General features: G+C 39.8%; 1 protein-coding gene across 1 annotated transcript in view; it reads left to right on the top strand.

Moving 5' to 3' along the window:
- Positions 1–1,728: 1,728 nt before the first annotated feature.
- The window catches only part of LOC145162699 (disease resistance protein RUN1-like), a 35,677-nt gene continuing 20,812 nt past the window's right edge, over positions 1,729–16,593 (top strand). The window contains exon 1 of the mRNA XM_079081768.1: positions 1,729–1,796. The gene's annotated coding sequence lies outside the window, so the exon portion shown is untranslated. The remainder of the gene's footprint in view (positions 1,797–16,593) is intronic.

Here is a 16,593-nt window from a genome sequence, read left to right as displayed (position 1 = left end):
ATTTTAATCACTTAAAACTTTTATTTTGTTCTAAGTTATTTTTATTATCGAGGATAAATTATCTGATGAGATTTATGTAGCATATTATAAACATTAATAACTTGGATTTTATGTAGAGGCATTATGTACGGGATCCAGACATTGAATCACAAGTGAGGAAAGCTGGTGAAACCAACTTTCATAATCAATACTGTGTGGATGAGAGTAATTCTTGGACAACACGATAAAATAAGCCCGAGATAAGGAGAAATGTGACATATATTCTCATACGCCTTCAGTTTTGTTTGATTAACGCATGAAATTTTAATATCTTCTCTCTATGCATTTCAATAACTTTCCTCAATATCATCAAATAGGCATATATTTCATTTTAAGGATAAAAAGATGCAAAAAATACAAGTTTCCTGTTATGTTATGTAGTTATAGAAAGGACAAGATGATGTTGAGTAACGAAGTTCAAGGGAGGGATGATGTGTGCAACAAATGACAACAGTAGTATTTATACAGTTTAACATTTTTTTTTGTATATAAATATAACAAGCTAGTTGAGTAGTGAAAACTATGTTATACATCTAAGAGCATCTATTATTTAGGAGCTTTTTGTGTCAAATAAGCTAATATCCAAAAGTCAAACAAGCTATTGTTTAGAGCATTTTCCCAACTTAGTTTTTTTAGATTGCTTTTAAATTTACAAGCTCTATTCATAATTTTAATGATGTTCTATTCAATTACATAGTTTTTTCACTTTGGTGGACACATAAATAAGTTTTGTGAAAAAAGTTTACCGTAGTGGATATAATGTGATGGAATGGTGCTTATACTTTCTTGAAATTTGCTTTAATAAATATCATCAATTTCTTGAAATTTGCTCTAATAAATATCATTATTTCTAGGAATTGTACTTATTTGGAATTTGGCTTAAGAAATACCGTTACATACATGGAATTTGCTTAATAAATATAATTATTTGTAGAATTTGTACTCTCTTGAAATCTGTCTCAATAGGTATCATTACTTTCTTGAAGTTTGGCATAATAAATATTATTACTTGTAGAATTATACTTGTTAGAAATTTGTTTTGATATATATCAATATTTTTTTTTGAATTTACTATAATAAATATCATTACTTGGAGAGTTAGTACTTTATTTTTTTTTTTTTGAAATTTGCCTCAATAAATATCATTATTTTCTTAAATATTGCCCTAGTAGATATCATTGCTTATAGAATTTGTCCTAATAATTATCATTATGGTTTTTTATTTTTTCTTAATAATTATCATTATTTGTAGACTTTGTACTTCCTTGAAATTTTTTCTAACACATATCATTACTTTCTTGACATTTGTCATAAAAAATATCATTACTTGTAGAATTTGCATTTTCTTGGATTTTTTTCTTATTAATATCATTATTTGTAGAATTTTTATTTTGTGGACTTTTTTTTTCTGTGAAAAATATAATTACTATCTTGAAAGTTGGCACTTGTCATGACTTTCTTGGAGTTTGATCATTACTTTTTTTAAATTTGTACTTTCTTATAATATCATTATTTCTAAAATTTGTACTTTAACAAAGTTTGCCACAATAAACATTATTGCTTTCTTGAAATTTACAGGTGATACTTATTTAGAATTTGACTAATAAATATTATTACTTTATTAATTAGAATTGGCCATGTACCAATAAATATCATTACTTGTAAAACAGAATAAAAAAAGAAGCCACACCATGAAGCATCTCGATCACTGTTGGTTCATTCTCTATCATCGCTGCTTTCAAGCCACATTCTTACAAGTTAGTTTCAGATATTGTTAGTCAATTTCATCTTCTTAATCTTAAATCACATCATAATCGTTTGTTTATTTCATTAACAGGTAATTGAATTTTTATTATTTCAATTACTTTTGTTTAATTTTATATATCAATTAAGTTAGTACACAGAGCTTCTTGCTTTAAGTACAGAATGAATGATGAACAAAACTTTGTGCACATCGGGAATTGGATTAATGATACAATTTGAGTTTGTCACCATTTATTCCTGGAAGTTCAAACCATGGTAAATTAGACCCTAAAGTTTTGCAAATGAATCGATTTAGCCACGGGGATAGGCTATAGTTCAAAATTTGCTAATAGATCCCAATGTTCAATCCATGCTTAAATTAAAACCTAAAGTTTAATACATGCCAAATTAGTCCCTTAATTAGTTAAATAGTTAATTATTATTACTATAACTTTTTATTTATTCTTTTCATACCATTCATAGGATCTGTTAATTGAAGTATAATAAGATCCCACAAACTACAGTCTATAGTAATTGATTTCTGTTAACGAACAACAAATGTTTCACCTCTTTTTTTTTTTTTTTTTTTTTTTTCAATTTCCAAACTTGAGTGATCAACTTTTGAAGAGGGCTGTCCTTTATTTCATGTCTAAAGAGGCTTGAATACATAGGTTCTCCTAAGCTGTTTGTTATCAGGAAAGAAGTTTAGGTTACCATAAGCCTTGTATTTGCTTCATATACCATACTACTAACTGCATTTGCTTGTTGAGATTCTGGAAGTTCTTATAATTAACATTACAAATACACATCAAGGTTACAATCTGTAAAGCTAAATAAGATGAATCAAATGTGTAAAATTTAGGTACAATAATTGGAACAGGGTACATTTATGGATCTTTGTTTCGGTTTAGGTGAGTGAGAATGGCTATAACTAATTTAACCCTCTAACTACTCTCTCTCTCTCTTCATTTTCTTGATATTACATAAACAAATGTAAACTTTTTGAACCCATCTCGTTCAAACAATGCCCCCGTTTAGTGGACACTCCTTTAGAATTACATTTAGTTTTGATTTTATACTGTTATGATTATTACTTTCTGAATTCGCAATGGATAAAAATAAATTTAAAGCTATAGAATGGCTAAAAGACTAGTGAGTAAATCGATCGGCATTAGAATTATGTTCTAAATAAAGAAAAAATATTTAATTTTTAATGTTTCCCCGGTGTTTATAATATCGGATATAGATCCGGTAAAATATTTTTTTTGATAGGAAGGTAAGAAGTTTTTTTTTTCTACATATTTTTTTGACGAACAAAATAAATGAATCACTAGATGATTCATTTGTAAGATGATTCACAAGAAAAAATTCCCAAAAAAACATCTTTATGATTCATTTTTAAGTAAATTAAGAAAAAATTCATTTTTATGACAATTTTAGTGAATAACAACAAAATCATTGTATAAATGAATCATCGAGATGTTTTTTTGAGAATTTTTTCTTGTGAATCATCTTACAAATGAATCATCTAATGATTCATTTTGTTTGTTCGCGAAAAAAATATGTAGAAAAAAAACTTCTTACCTTCCTACCAAAAATTTCCTTCTTATTTGATCTTGACTCTTATAATATCTAAAAGACTAATGAGTAAATCAATTGACACTAAGATTATGTTTGTCTAGTTTTGTCTTATATTTGGTCTATGTAACCTAAAAAGAACTATTATACCCTTATGCTTTATTTTTTATAATTTTAATTAATTTTTTTATTTATTAATTACTAATTAGAAAAAAGGCTCTCTCTCTCTCTCTCTCTCTCTCTCTCTCTCTCTTATTGCCAGTCACCAAATTACGAAAATCCAAGTTCTGTGTTGTGTTCATTTGGTTCAGGAGTACAAGACACACCAAAAAAACCGACGCTATTTCCCTTTAAATCTTGAGTTGTAGGTCTGAAATTAGAAGGAAAAACAAATGCTCAACTCTCTTTTGATTATGATATCATAAAAAAAGAAAATAAAATGAGAACATAGGGAGAGATGGTGAAGTGTGAAGATGATGTCCCATGTTTCTTTTTTTGCTAGTGTTATCGATTTGGGTGGAGATGCATGGTGATGATGGTTGTGGTGGTGTTGGTTGATGTTTGCTAGTTTGGTAAAGACGGTGAGGTGTGAAATCATGAGGCAGCAAGAACGAGACATACATGTCATTTTCTCCCACTACCATAGTACTGATAAGAAAAGGGAAGAATTAAGAACAAACCAAAGTAAAATTCAAAAGTAACTTAATGCTTGCATGAAATTCAAAAGGCCTGAGTTCAAGATTCAGGAGTCTCCAAGAAAACAAGGAAAAATTATCTGCCCCCCCCCCTCCAGCCGTCAATGCCCCCTTATAACCCTACCCTAGCCAAAAACTAGGCTTCCTAAAATAACTCAATAATGTCCAACTAAATAATTATTAACAGGAATTAAAAATATAAAACTGAAATTGACTAAACACCCCCTGCAACTTTCTTCCCTCTTCTGTGATACACCTTAGACCATCTCCCGGGACGATTCATATCAATACTCCCTCCCTGAAAATTCACCTTGTCCTCAAGGTGATGCTCCTGAAACCGATTCTTGATAAAGTCACGATCTTCCCAAGTAGCTTCTTCCTCTGGTAGCCCAACCCACTTGTCCAGCCATTCAATGCTGCCCGAACTATCCCGACTCTGCAACACCTTTTCGGGCAACAACACTGTTTCAACCCCAGTAGCCAACTCTCTTGGAATATCAACTGAGACCGGCTGGTCTCTCACCGCCTTCTTAAGCTGTGAAACATGGAAAACAGGGTGAATGGCATCTGTAACAGGTAAACCAAGTTTGTAAGCCACCTTGCCTATTCTCTCCATAATCTCAAAAGGTCCATAAAAACGCGGAGCCAACTTTTCGTTCCGTTTGTGCCCAACAGTAACCTGTCGATACGGTCGAAGCTTCAAGTACACTCGATCCCCCACCATATACTCCACATCACGACGTTTCCCATCCGCTTGAGCTTTCATCAACTGTTGAGCCCTTAGCAAATGACCCCGTATTTCCTTGAGAACTTGATCCCTACGACTCAAGTATTCATCCACTGCGAATGTAATAGCCAACCCATGGTCGTACGAAATTAATTTGGGAGGGTCCTGTCCATACAATACTTTAAAAGGAGTCATGCGAATCGACGTATGGTATGAAGTATTGTACCAATATTCTGCCCACGGCAACCATTTTACCAATTCCTTCGGGTGAGCTGATGAGAAACACCGCAAATATGTTTCCAAACTTCGATTTACTACTTCCGTCTGACCATCCGTTTGAGGGTGGTAAGCGGTACTTCTTTTCAAAGTAGTTCCTTGTAACTTAAAGATTTCCTTCCAAAATAAACTCACGAACACCTTATCTCTATCCGATACGATTGAACGGGGTATACCATGTAAACGTACCACCTCACGGATGAAAGTAGTCGCCACTGATGTTGCCGTGAATGGATGTTTCAGCGGAATGAAGTGGGCTAATTTGCTCAAACGATCCACTACTAAAAATACAACGCTATACCCCGCTGATTTCGACAAGCCTTCGACGAAATCCATAGATAAATCCTCCCAAATCTGGTCTGGTAACGCCAACGGTTGTAACAGACCCGCTGGTGCCAAGCTTAAATGATTATTACGTTGACAGATGGTACATTCAGCCACGAATCTCGCAACATCGCGTTTCATCCCCACCCAAAATAACTCTCTTACGAGGCGTTGATACGTTTTTTGCATTCCCTCGTGTCCGTCGGCTACCCCTCCATGACATTCTTGACAAAGCAGCAACACCCATCTGGATGCTCGGGGAATGACTAGATGACCCTTGTATCGCACTTGCCCTTGATCGATGCTATACCCAGGCAATTCCTCACCTGAAGTCTCTAATTTTTTTCGTATCTCCTCCAACTCAGGTTCATTGAGCAAATCAGCCAAGAGCTCGCTACCCTGACTTACCTGTGAAATTGTAAGTTCCGCTAACTTGACACCTTCTCCTCGCCTGGACAACGCATCGGCTGCCCCATTTTCCTTTCCCGGCCGATATAAAATTTCAAAATCGAAACCGGAAAGCTTTGAGATCCATCGATGATGCTCACCCGCCACTACTCGTTGTTCTAAAAGATACTTTAGGCTTTTCTGATCGGTTATTATCGTGAACCGGCGTCCCAACAAGTAGGGTCTCCATTTTTGTACCGCCATTACAATAGCCATTAGTTTCCGTTCGTACACCGACTTGAGTTGCGCTCGGTTGCCTAAGACTTGGCTAAAATAAGCCACCGACTTATTTTGTTGCATAAGAACTGCCCCGACTCCGAACCCTGAAGCGTCTGTCTCTATTGTAAAAGCTTTAGTAAAATCCGGTAACGCTAACATAGGTACCTGTGTCATCGCTTTTTGAAGTTGCTGGAATGCTTGTGATGCTTCCTCTCCCCAAAGAAATTTGTCTTTCTTGAGTAAGTCGGTCAACGGTCTCGCGATCCTGCCATACCCCTACATAAATTTTCGATAATACCTTCTTAGTCCCAAAAAACCTCGCAGTTCTCTGATCGTTTTAGGTACCGGCCATCCCAACATTGCCGAAATTTTGCTAGGATCAGCTGCTACGCCCTCACCGGTCACCACGTGACCCAAATAGTCAACTTGAGCTTGACCGAAGACACACTTTTTTCTATTGCAAAATAACTTCTCATTTCGCAAACATTCGAACACCACCTTTAAATGTTGTTGATGATCGGCTAAAGTTCGACTGTACACGAGAATATCATCAAAGAAAACTAAGACGAACTTACGTAAATAGGGACGAAAGACCTTATTCATGAGAGATTGAAATGTCGACGGAGCGTTTGTGAGCCCGAAGGGCATTACTATAAATTCGTAATGCCCTTTGTGAGTTCGAAAGGCCGTTTTTGGCACGTCTTCCCGTTTCATCCGGATTTGGTGGTAACCCGATTTCAAGTCCAATTTTGTAAAAATTGTTGCCCCGTGAAGTTCGTCTAGTAACTCGTCAATGACCGGGATTGGGAACTTATCTAACACTGTAGATTTGTTTAATGCTCGGTAGTCTACACAGAAACACCAGCTTCCGTCTTTTTTCTTGACTAGAAGGACCGGGCTCGAGAACGGGATAGAGGTCGGTCGTATGACATCGGCAGTCTGCATCTCTTCCACCATTCACTTTATCTCGTTTTTCTGTAGTTTTGGGTAGCGGTATGGCCACACATTAATGGGTTCGGTGTCGTTTTTTAACGTGATGGCATGTTCGTGACCTCGAGGGTGTGGCAACCCTGTCGGCAACTCAAATACATCCACGAATGCCTTCAACATGCCTTCTAGTTCCGGGTGAGTGCGGTCCTCCTTATGGTCGTTGGCTTCCAGTTGTCATACCTCAATAAAGAACCCTTGGTTAACCGGGTTATACCCCTCACTAACGATTGTAGGGACGACTCTGATCGGTTTAACCCCAGTTCACCTTGTAGAGTCACCTTACGACCCTTATCCTTAAATGTCATGGTTAACTCGCGCCAATTATTCCATGTGTCGCCCAGTGTTTGCAGCCACACGATACCCAATATGACGTCCGTGCTTCCCAATTCTAGCGGGTAAAAATCGTGGGTCAAGTCATAACCTGGCAGCGATAGTAGCACATTTTTACAAATCTCGATGCTTCGATCTACACCTTCGTTGCCTAATCTAATCTCCTTCTCGCACGTTCCTGAAATGGACAATCCTAATGGCTGGACCAGCCGTAATGATAGGAAGTTGTGGGTTGCTCGACTGTCAATGAGTACCACTACCTCGCGTTGTCCGATGGTACCCCGTAGCTTCATAGTGTGTGGTGCGGTCAATCCGGCGACCGAACTAGCAGATACCGCCATCATGTCTAAGTGTGTGTGTTCTCCCGTCTCTGTCTCTTCATCTTCCTCTTCTTCCCTTTTTCATCACCCACCAACAACTTCTTCCCCTTCTTCATCACCCACCAACAACACCTGAAGGGTTTTTTCTGGGCAGAGATGCCCTGGACCTAACTTCCCGTCGCAGCGAAAACATAACCCTTTGGCTTTCTTGTCCGCAAATTCCGTGTCGATCATTTGACGGAAGGGGGTGCTGGTTGCCAATGCTCCTGTTGCTGTGGTTTTAACTGTGCCCAACGGGCGGTTCACATTGACTTATGTACTTCCTTTGTCTGACCCTGTGATTGTTCCAATTCCGTTCTCATCTACCACAAGTGCCATTTTCATCTCCTGTCCCAATCCATGTGGTTGCAAGATCCGAACCGACTTGCACGAGTCCGGTTTCAACCCCTTGATGAAAGTACCCTCCAAAATTGACTCCTGGATGCCCTCCAGCTGTGCACCCATCTGTTCAAAACACCCCATGTATTCACGGGCCGATCCTATCTGTCGTATGTCCAAAAATTGTTCTTGCAAACTACCCTCCTATGACGTCTGGAAACGTTCCAGCAACCTATTCTTTAAATCTTCCCAACACCGGAAGACATCCGGGTGTCACTCCATCTATACCATGCCAGTGCCGGCCCTTCCAAACATAGGGCCGCTACACGTAGTCTCTCACCCGACGTTGTCAACCCTTGCATATCAAAGAAACGCTCCGCTTTGTAAACCCACCCGTAAACATCTTCCCCTTCAAACAACGGCATCTTGAGTTTTCTCAATCTGTAATCCATATTTGGGACCCATCCCCCTCCATGTCCTAGGTTAGACCCAAAGCTTGGTCCTATTCGAACGGGTTGTGTAGCCGGCTGTTCCTCGGTTCCCCAGCCCTCCCCCGTATATGCTCGGTATTTGGTGTTGCTTGACCCGAATTCTGGACGCATGTTGTGTGGCGGAACCGGATACCCATGTTCGTCGTATTGAAGCGATGGCATGGTCAAGGGCGGTTGAGTGTAGATGATAGGAGTTTGTGGCCATCCTCATGTTCCTGGGCGTTTGTGATTTGGAGGTGGCATCGAAAAGTTCGGGGGTGGCAGCGATTGAATAATCGGTCGGGCTGTGGTGATGGGTGGTGGTAATGATTGGATGATTGGCGACAACTGCGTGATGGGCGGCGGTCCTGTAGCGGTGGCGGGCGGCGGTTGGGTGGCAGGTTGGGCCACTTTAATCAGGAGTGCCATAACTTCTGCATGACACTGATCATCTAAGGTTTGGCGCGTTTTCTGATTCGGTCCTGATCTTTGTTAATTCCGCCTACATCTTCTCTATCCGATCCCATGATGAACTCTCTTAAAAGACTGAATCTTTATTCAAATTCCGGGCAGCGGTATCAGATCTGGTGTCGGGTTTCGGCATCGTGCAGGAACGTGAACAGTAAAACGATGTGAACAGTGTTTCGATGAACAGTAAACGAGGTGAATAGTACTCCAGAAAAGTGCTCTAATACCAATTTGATAAGAACAGGGAAGAATTAAGAACAAACCAAAGTAAAATTCAAAAGTAACTTAATGCTTGCATGAAATTCAAAAGGCCTGAGTTCGAGATTCAGGAGTCTCCACATGAAAACAAGAAAACAAGGAAAAATTCTCTGCCCCCCCCCCCCTCCAGCCGTCAATGCCCCCTTATAACCCTACCCTAGCCGAAAACTAGGCTTCCTAAAATAACTCAATAATATCCAACTAAATAATTATTAACAGGAATTAAAAATATAAAACTGAAATTGACTAAACACCCCCTGCAACTTTCTTCCTTCTTCTGTGATACACCTTAGACCATCTCCCAGGACGACTCATATCATATGGTTCGACCGCCGCCGCCCACAATTTCCGGACCTTTGATTTGCACTCTGCTGCTATTGAACCCCATTGCCACTTCTACCTCCCTCTAGGTCTACTCAGATCTGTCCTCAATCGCTGGCTCTATTTCAAATATTCTTGATATTGTTTTTGTCGAGCCTTGAATTTCCGAGGGAGAAAGATACAAGAGAAGGAAAAAGAGAGGGGTTGAGGAGATGAGAGGTTGTGAATTGGCTGTTGTCGGAAATACAAAAGTACAGGGGTGGCGGAGACGAGAGGCAGAAATTTGGTCCGCTGATGGTGGCCTGAGAATGTGATTGGAATATGGAGGTAGCAATGGTAGTTTTGGGGTTCATTAATTGTAGCTTTGAGCTTTTGGGAATTAAATTGTAACATCCCAAAAATACAGGTCAAAAATTTCATTTTTAAATAAGTTAATATAAAACCATATGTAATAAAACCGTCAATAATAATGTATCATGTCAAAACCAAAGTGTCAATAATAAACATAATATCATAAAACCATATCAGATTGTAATCCCAAGGATCTTATGTGCGGAAATCATAGTATGATGCGTTGCGATCAAGCCGGCTCCTTTACTTTGAAAACAAGCACCTGAAACCAAAACTGTAAACCGTAAGCATGAAACTTAGTGAGTTCCCCTATCATACCACATATCACATAATACCATCGGTATCTTTCAATCGGTAATTGCCATCGGTATCTTTCAACCGGTATCCGGGGACTATTCACCCCTACCACTACCACATAATAATATATCATAAACATACTGATCACATACTAACATCATAAACAGACAGATAAGCATTGCATGGGTTCTGTATACCCCTTCAGTATCTTTCAACCGGTAACTGCCATCGGTATCTTTCAACCGGTAACCGCCATCGGTATCTTTCAACCGGTACTCGCCATCGGTATCTTTCAACCGGTAACCGGAGACTATTTCACCCCTACCACTATCATACAATAACAGGATATAATCATACAGTTAGGCATATCTGGGGTACTGACCTACCCTTTGGTCCTAAGAACCGAGTCAGGGAAAAACTATTCCTTGGTACTACCATTAACACACATAGCATATCACATAAGCATATCTCATAAGCATATCACATAAGCATATCTCATGAGCATATCACATAAACATACCAAGATAATTATCACAAAGACAATTATCTACCAACTACCCCTGTTGGTGGGCCGGCATTGTGGCCTTAGACCCACCCCTACTTGAAGGTAACTCACCTCACACTGCTGAAGTCTCGTAGACACAATCCCACACTGTTGAAGTCCCGCAGACTCAACCCCAGCTGTTGGATGACAGATTCCCGAACTATCAACATCAAAATAACACCCAATTAATAATTGGGTTCAACTACATAACCATGAGTACATACTTTGGATAATTACTACATTACCCCAAGCTTGGCTTTATTCAAACCCAAGGCCCAATCCATAGGCCCAAAGTCCAACTAGGAATCAAGGCCCAACATATGGCCCAATTTTCCAAATTGGGCCCAAGCCTATACATGGTCTTATTGTGGGGCCCAACATCATATAATCATTAAGGCCCAAACTATGGCCCATCTATGGTCCAATTTTCAAAATTGGGCCCAAGCCCCTTACATGGGCCTTACCCTAGGCCCATTAAATTATTCTAGTCCAATTGCTTGACTTTGGATGTCCCATTAATAAACCAATCATCAAGGCCCAATAGAAAGGCCCAATAATAAACCCAAGTGAAATTAGGTTTTCGCATAAAATGATGATTAGGGTTAAGTTTCCTACTCAACCCATTAAGGACTTAATCCTCTAAGGACTTAATCCATTAAGTCCAATCTTACTTAGATTAATTCCTTGCAAATTATTATTATTTAATATCTCCAGTTATTAAATAATTCCCGTGTGTCCCGATTAATTTCCCAAATTAGGGTTTTATTGGGTCAATTAGAGTCCATTAGACTCATTAGGGTTTTCACTAAGCCCATTTGGCTTCATTGGGCCCATTAGGCTAACAAGGCCCATTAGGGTTTCAAGCATCCCCAACCGAGTCAACTCACAAGACAAGCACACCGCCACCCGACACGGCGGCCGGTGGCGGCAGCCACCACCCTAAGGTGGCGGTTTCCAATTTCTTTTATTATTTCATTTCCAAATTACAATTACAACCCAAGAAATAAACACACTAAACGGAATGAACACACACACAGCCACCCTATGGTGGTCGGTGGCAGCAGGAGCGGTGGCAGCCACCACCTCACGGTGGTGGTGATCTCCAAGGTTTTCCACCCACCCAAAACTCACACACAATTACTTCCTAATACATCACAGCGGAGAATAACACACACATACACATCCTTTGCTTGGAAAAATAAATCCAACACCTACCTATGGTGGGCGGCGACAACATCATCATCTGCGTCAGCCACCATGGCCGGAGGCCATGGTGGTTCTTCATGAGCTCCAGCCGACAGAAAGTCACACACACCCACACAACTACATCACAACCCACGATCCAGCCTCCGTTTCACGGTAGTGACGACCCAAAAATGCTTTCAAGAAGACGGGAGGAGGAGGGACGGTAGCAGCAGAACAGCAGCGCCTACGACGACGCAATCCTCACCGGGGAGGGCACATTGGCGACTGTCCGATGGTTTTTTCCTCGGTTACACACGCCGCCCAACAGAAACGATGGTGGTGCAAGCGGTGGTATTCGGCAGCTAGGGATGAGGGGCAATAAGGTGGCGGCTGAGGGCTCTAATGACCGGAGATGGTGAATAAGGTAGATGGTGGCGCCGGACACGAAATGGGAGAGTGTCGGCTGTTTCATTTCTTAGGTTTAGGGTTTCATAACGTGTATAAATACATCTGATACCCACAAACATTTCTCCATAATGGCAGGGTAGGCCCCTGCCATCCAATTTCCTTTCAATATAAATCTGATAATTACTCTTTGGACCCTCACCATTAAAATCTCTTTACAAATTAGGTTTAATATTCACTAAACAACCTCTCCTCTACAAATTCTTTTCAAATGAAGTCCTAATAATTACCAAGTAATCCCTGCCCTCATAATTCTTTACGGAACCCAACCAAAACTTACACTTTTAACCCCCAACTTCTAAAATTGTGACAATTAGCTCTTCGAGACCATCCTTTTATACATAATTACTTATTTCAGGGCTACGAGTCCTTCATTTATTTATTTATTTATTTAATAAATAAACGGGTGTTACAACTCTCCCCCACTTAAATTAGATTTCATCCTCGAAATCATTCCTTACCATTCCTTACTCGCCCAACCACTCTAGCAGCATGGTCACCAGCCTGGGCACGCCCTAGCCTTCCCAGGGTAGCCATGACCCATCCTCGTAAAGCCCTAAAATCCACAGGTGAACGAATTCCTCACCACAAGATCACATCCACTTCGTCTGAAATCTGCTGCCTTGAGATAGTCTGATTCCCTGACAGACCACTCATACTGAATCATTATCGTTGAATCCAGTCTGTTCATCCCACAACTGACTATTCAACTTCTGATCACTCGCGGTTCCCACTATAAAACAGGGTCACAGACCCAATTATCCTTGCATATCACTTATACTTGGCCTAGGCTCGATTAATCCCCATGTGAGTGACTTGTCACTCCCCAATAAACCAGCTATTCCGTGCGCATATGCAACTAAAATACACATACTATCACTGCCCAAACGTTGAAACTGCCCGAACACTGAACTGCCTGAAGCAGTATACGCTGCTACATAGCTGCTTACCAAAAGCTACCGAGACCTCCTAGGTCTCAATTCGCTTGCCAATCCTCTGAAATATTGGGTTTCCACCCGGCTGCGGAGCCAAAGGACTCCCTACTTAGTCGCCTCACACCACTTCTGAACGAAATCCTTCTCTGGAACTAGTGGCCACTAGTTATCATGCTAGTGTGACTCTACTACTTTCTGATCTAACCGATCGGGTCCATGCGTCGAATCCTGTCATCATCAAATCCAAGACTAAAAGTGATTGCTACCTGACCAATGGTAGCCTTATCTCACACGTCCTGAAGCAGTCCATTGCTTCTCTGATCTCATAACTGTAGTGACGTCCCTACAGTCTCATTACTGGCTTAACCATATCTAATCCATTTGGGTAAATCCGAAATCCAATCAGTGGATTTCCATATCCTCACTACTACACCCGAACTGGTGGGTACTACTGTTCCTTCCGCATTCTAACAACACGCTCATGCCATCTATCAACCTAGTGAATGCTACGGTTACACCCGCAGGCTTAAAACACTCTATCGCTATCTAGCTGCTAGTGAATGCTACGGCTACACCCGCAGACTTACAACACTCTAATACTATCTGGCTGCTAGTGAATGCTACGGCTACACCCGTAGACTTACAACACTCTAACACTATCTGACTGCCTGGTGAACCCTACGGCTACACCCGCAGACTTACAACACCCTAACACTATCTGCCAACCTGGTGAATGCTACGGCTACACCCGCAGACTTACAACACCCCTCACACTATCTGCTGCTAGTGAATGCTACGGCTACACCCGCAGACTTACAACACTTTTCGTCCCGGGTCGAACACGTACTCGACCTAACCCTCAACCGAGTCCTAACTGAAGTTCTAATCTGGTTCCCAAAACCTGCTGTCACGCGACCCCACTGTATCAGTACCGCACCCATGCCCGTGATCAAAGCGTCACCGTAAACCACAAAATCATCTACACCCTCTGGCAGGGTGAGAATCAGTGCCTCGCACAACTGTTGTCTGAGAGCCTCGAAGGCTGCCTATTGCCCAGGCCCCCAACGAAAGGTCACCGACTTCTTGGTCAGTCGGGTCAAAGGTGTTGGGTTTTAGTATACTACAACATCCTATGGTGCACATACAACCCTAAATACCTTGGATCTATGTTTTCTCTATTATACATGCAAATGGTTTCCAAGGCATTAAACCTATAACTAGCATGCATTTGACATAAACCATATAATATACTACTTAGGGAAACATACATTTTATGTGGCTTGAAGTCTTGATGTATTTGGCCTTAAGAGCTTAGCACCAATAGGATGAAATGCCTCAAATGGAATCACAACACACCTAGGACAAAGGTGGATCTTGAGAGAGAATTACATGTACCACAACACCTCCATATTTCTATAAGAAAAGAAGTGGTGATTTTGGCTATGGAGTAACCTATTTATATGTAGGATTCCAAGGGTCATGGGTATAACCCATAATCCATACCCATGGGTTTTATAATCAATGGTTCATGTGGCCCAACTCTTTATGTATCCATACATAAACTTGGTCCAACATGGATCATAAGCCCAACACATATAAATATAACTAATTATCATAATTAGTCCCCATAGATTTAATTAGTCTCTTTTGATCACTAAATTAATTCCAAATTAATTCTTGATCGATACTAATTAAAACATATGATTTCATATTAATATATTATAACTTATAATATATTAATAAACCATAAATAACCTTCTCTCAAAAGTCCATCCTAACAAATTGTCCTGATGATATGCAACCTAAATGGACCATGCTACTCTCGGGTCAAGTACATACCAATAATAGTTATGGTCTTAGACATCTAATCCAACAGTCTCCCACTTGGATAAGTCTAAAACTATTATTGCAAGTACGACTTCATAACCCGACTAGCAATCGTAGCTCTTAAAGCCGCTGTCGAACTCTGAACAAATCAATGACGCGTCCATTAGATAAGGGATCATATATTCCTCCATTCTAGATATCATATGGACTGAGACATGGATTATAATCATTCTCTATGTCCATTTGTTGTTTCCCGATTTTCGATTTATGATGACTGACTGATTGAACAAATCAAATCAGTCCTGGCTTGGCCAAGCACTCACATGTGTCATCGCTAAATCATCGAGGGGCCCACAGATATCGCTTTTATCCCGAAGGTAAAAGGAATGGATAAACTTCGACTCATATGGCTTGTTCTACTACTTGTTGAATCATATACAAAGGCACGTTTTATAACATCGAGTTACCAAATGCGTTTTTGTGCAATCAATGTATAACCAACTCATAGTAACAACTCATATCTCTAGGTTTGAAGAATATAAGATATTATCGTCTCATGATCACTCGTGATAAAATCCATGAAGTGATTCAAATGAGTGCGGGTTGAATCCAATACTCAGAACTTATGAGCACTCATGAGTGTTGTAGCACCACTTTGTCCACTAACTTGGACCTCTACAAACCAACCCATGACAGTCTTGATTCATATCTACTTCCAACATATGACCGACTGTGGATGGTTTGAATAACTTAATCATTCAGGAAGAGCGACTTAGTTATTCTGGAAGTCAAAACATGCAAAGTGAAACACAAGAATAAATGAATCAAATATGGTATCAACCCTATGAATATAAATAAACACTTTTATTTATCACTATACTGATTACTCATTATTCATTGTTTCGGTTTTATCAACTTTATACTTGAATTAAAAACACTAGTTGTCCCATGCTCCAAGCATGTACACTATGTTTTTCTTAAACAATAGTTTTGCCATACACCAAGTATGCACTCTATGTTTGTCTATGATCCTTACTTTGTGAAATAAACCAATTGAACATAATTTCAATGATTCTAATTTCAAATCCTTATCGAAAAATATGAGAATTTCAAATTCCTATCATTTATCGAAATATGTTTAGATTTTAAAATTATATGCACTGACCCTCCTGTAATGAATATGTACAAAGTCACAAAGACTTGTCAACAGTCATTATAAGGTATTCCAATGGAGATCAACTCCATGGAAACTAAGTCTCATATTCAAAGTACATTTCTTTGGACATGCTTCTTGCATTAAGTTTTCTAATCTTACACAGATAACTTCCATCTATGGAGACAACTCCATATTCTCATTTTGACTATCACTTCTGAATAAGAGATGCCTCTTTTCAGAATATGTCAAT

Source organism: Lactuca virosa, chromosome 1 (assembly GCF_052849685.1).
Source record: "Lactuca virosa cultivar CGN04683 chromosome 1, Lactuca_virosa_CGN04683_v6, whole genome shotgun sequence".
NCBI lineage: Eukaryota > Viridiplantae > Streptophyta > Magnoliopsida > Asterales > Asteraceae > Lactuca > Lactuca virosa.
Note: the sequence above shows the minus strand (reverse complement) of the source record. Positions and strands in the feature narration are given on the sequence as shown.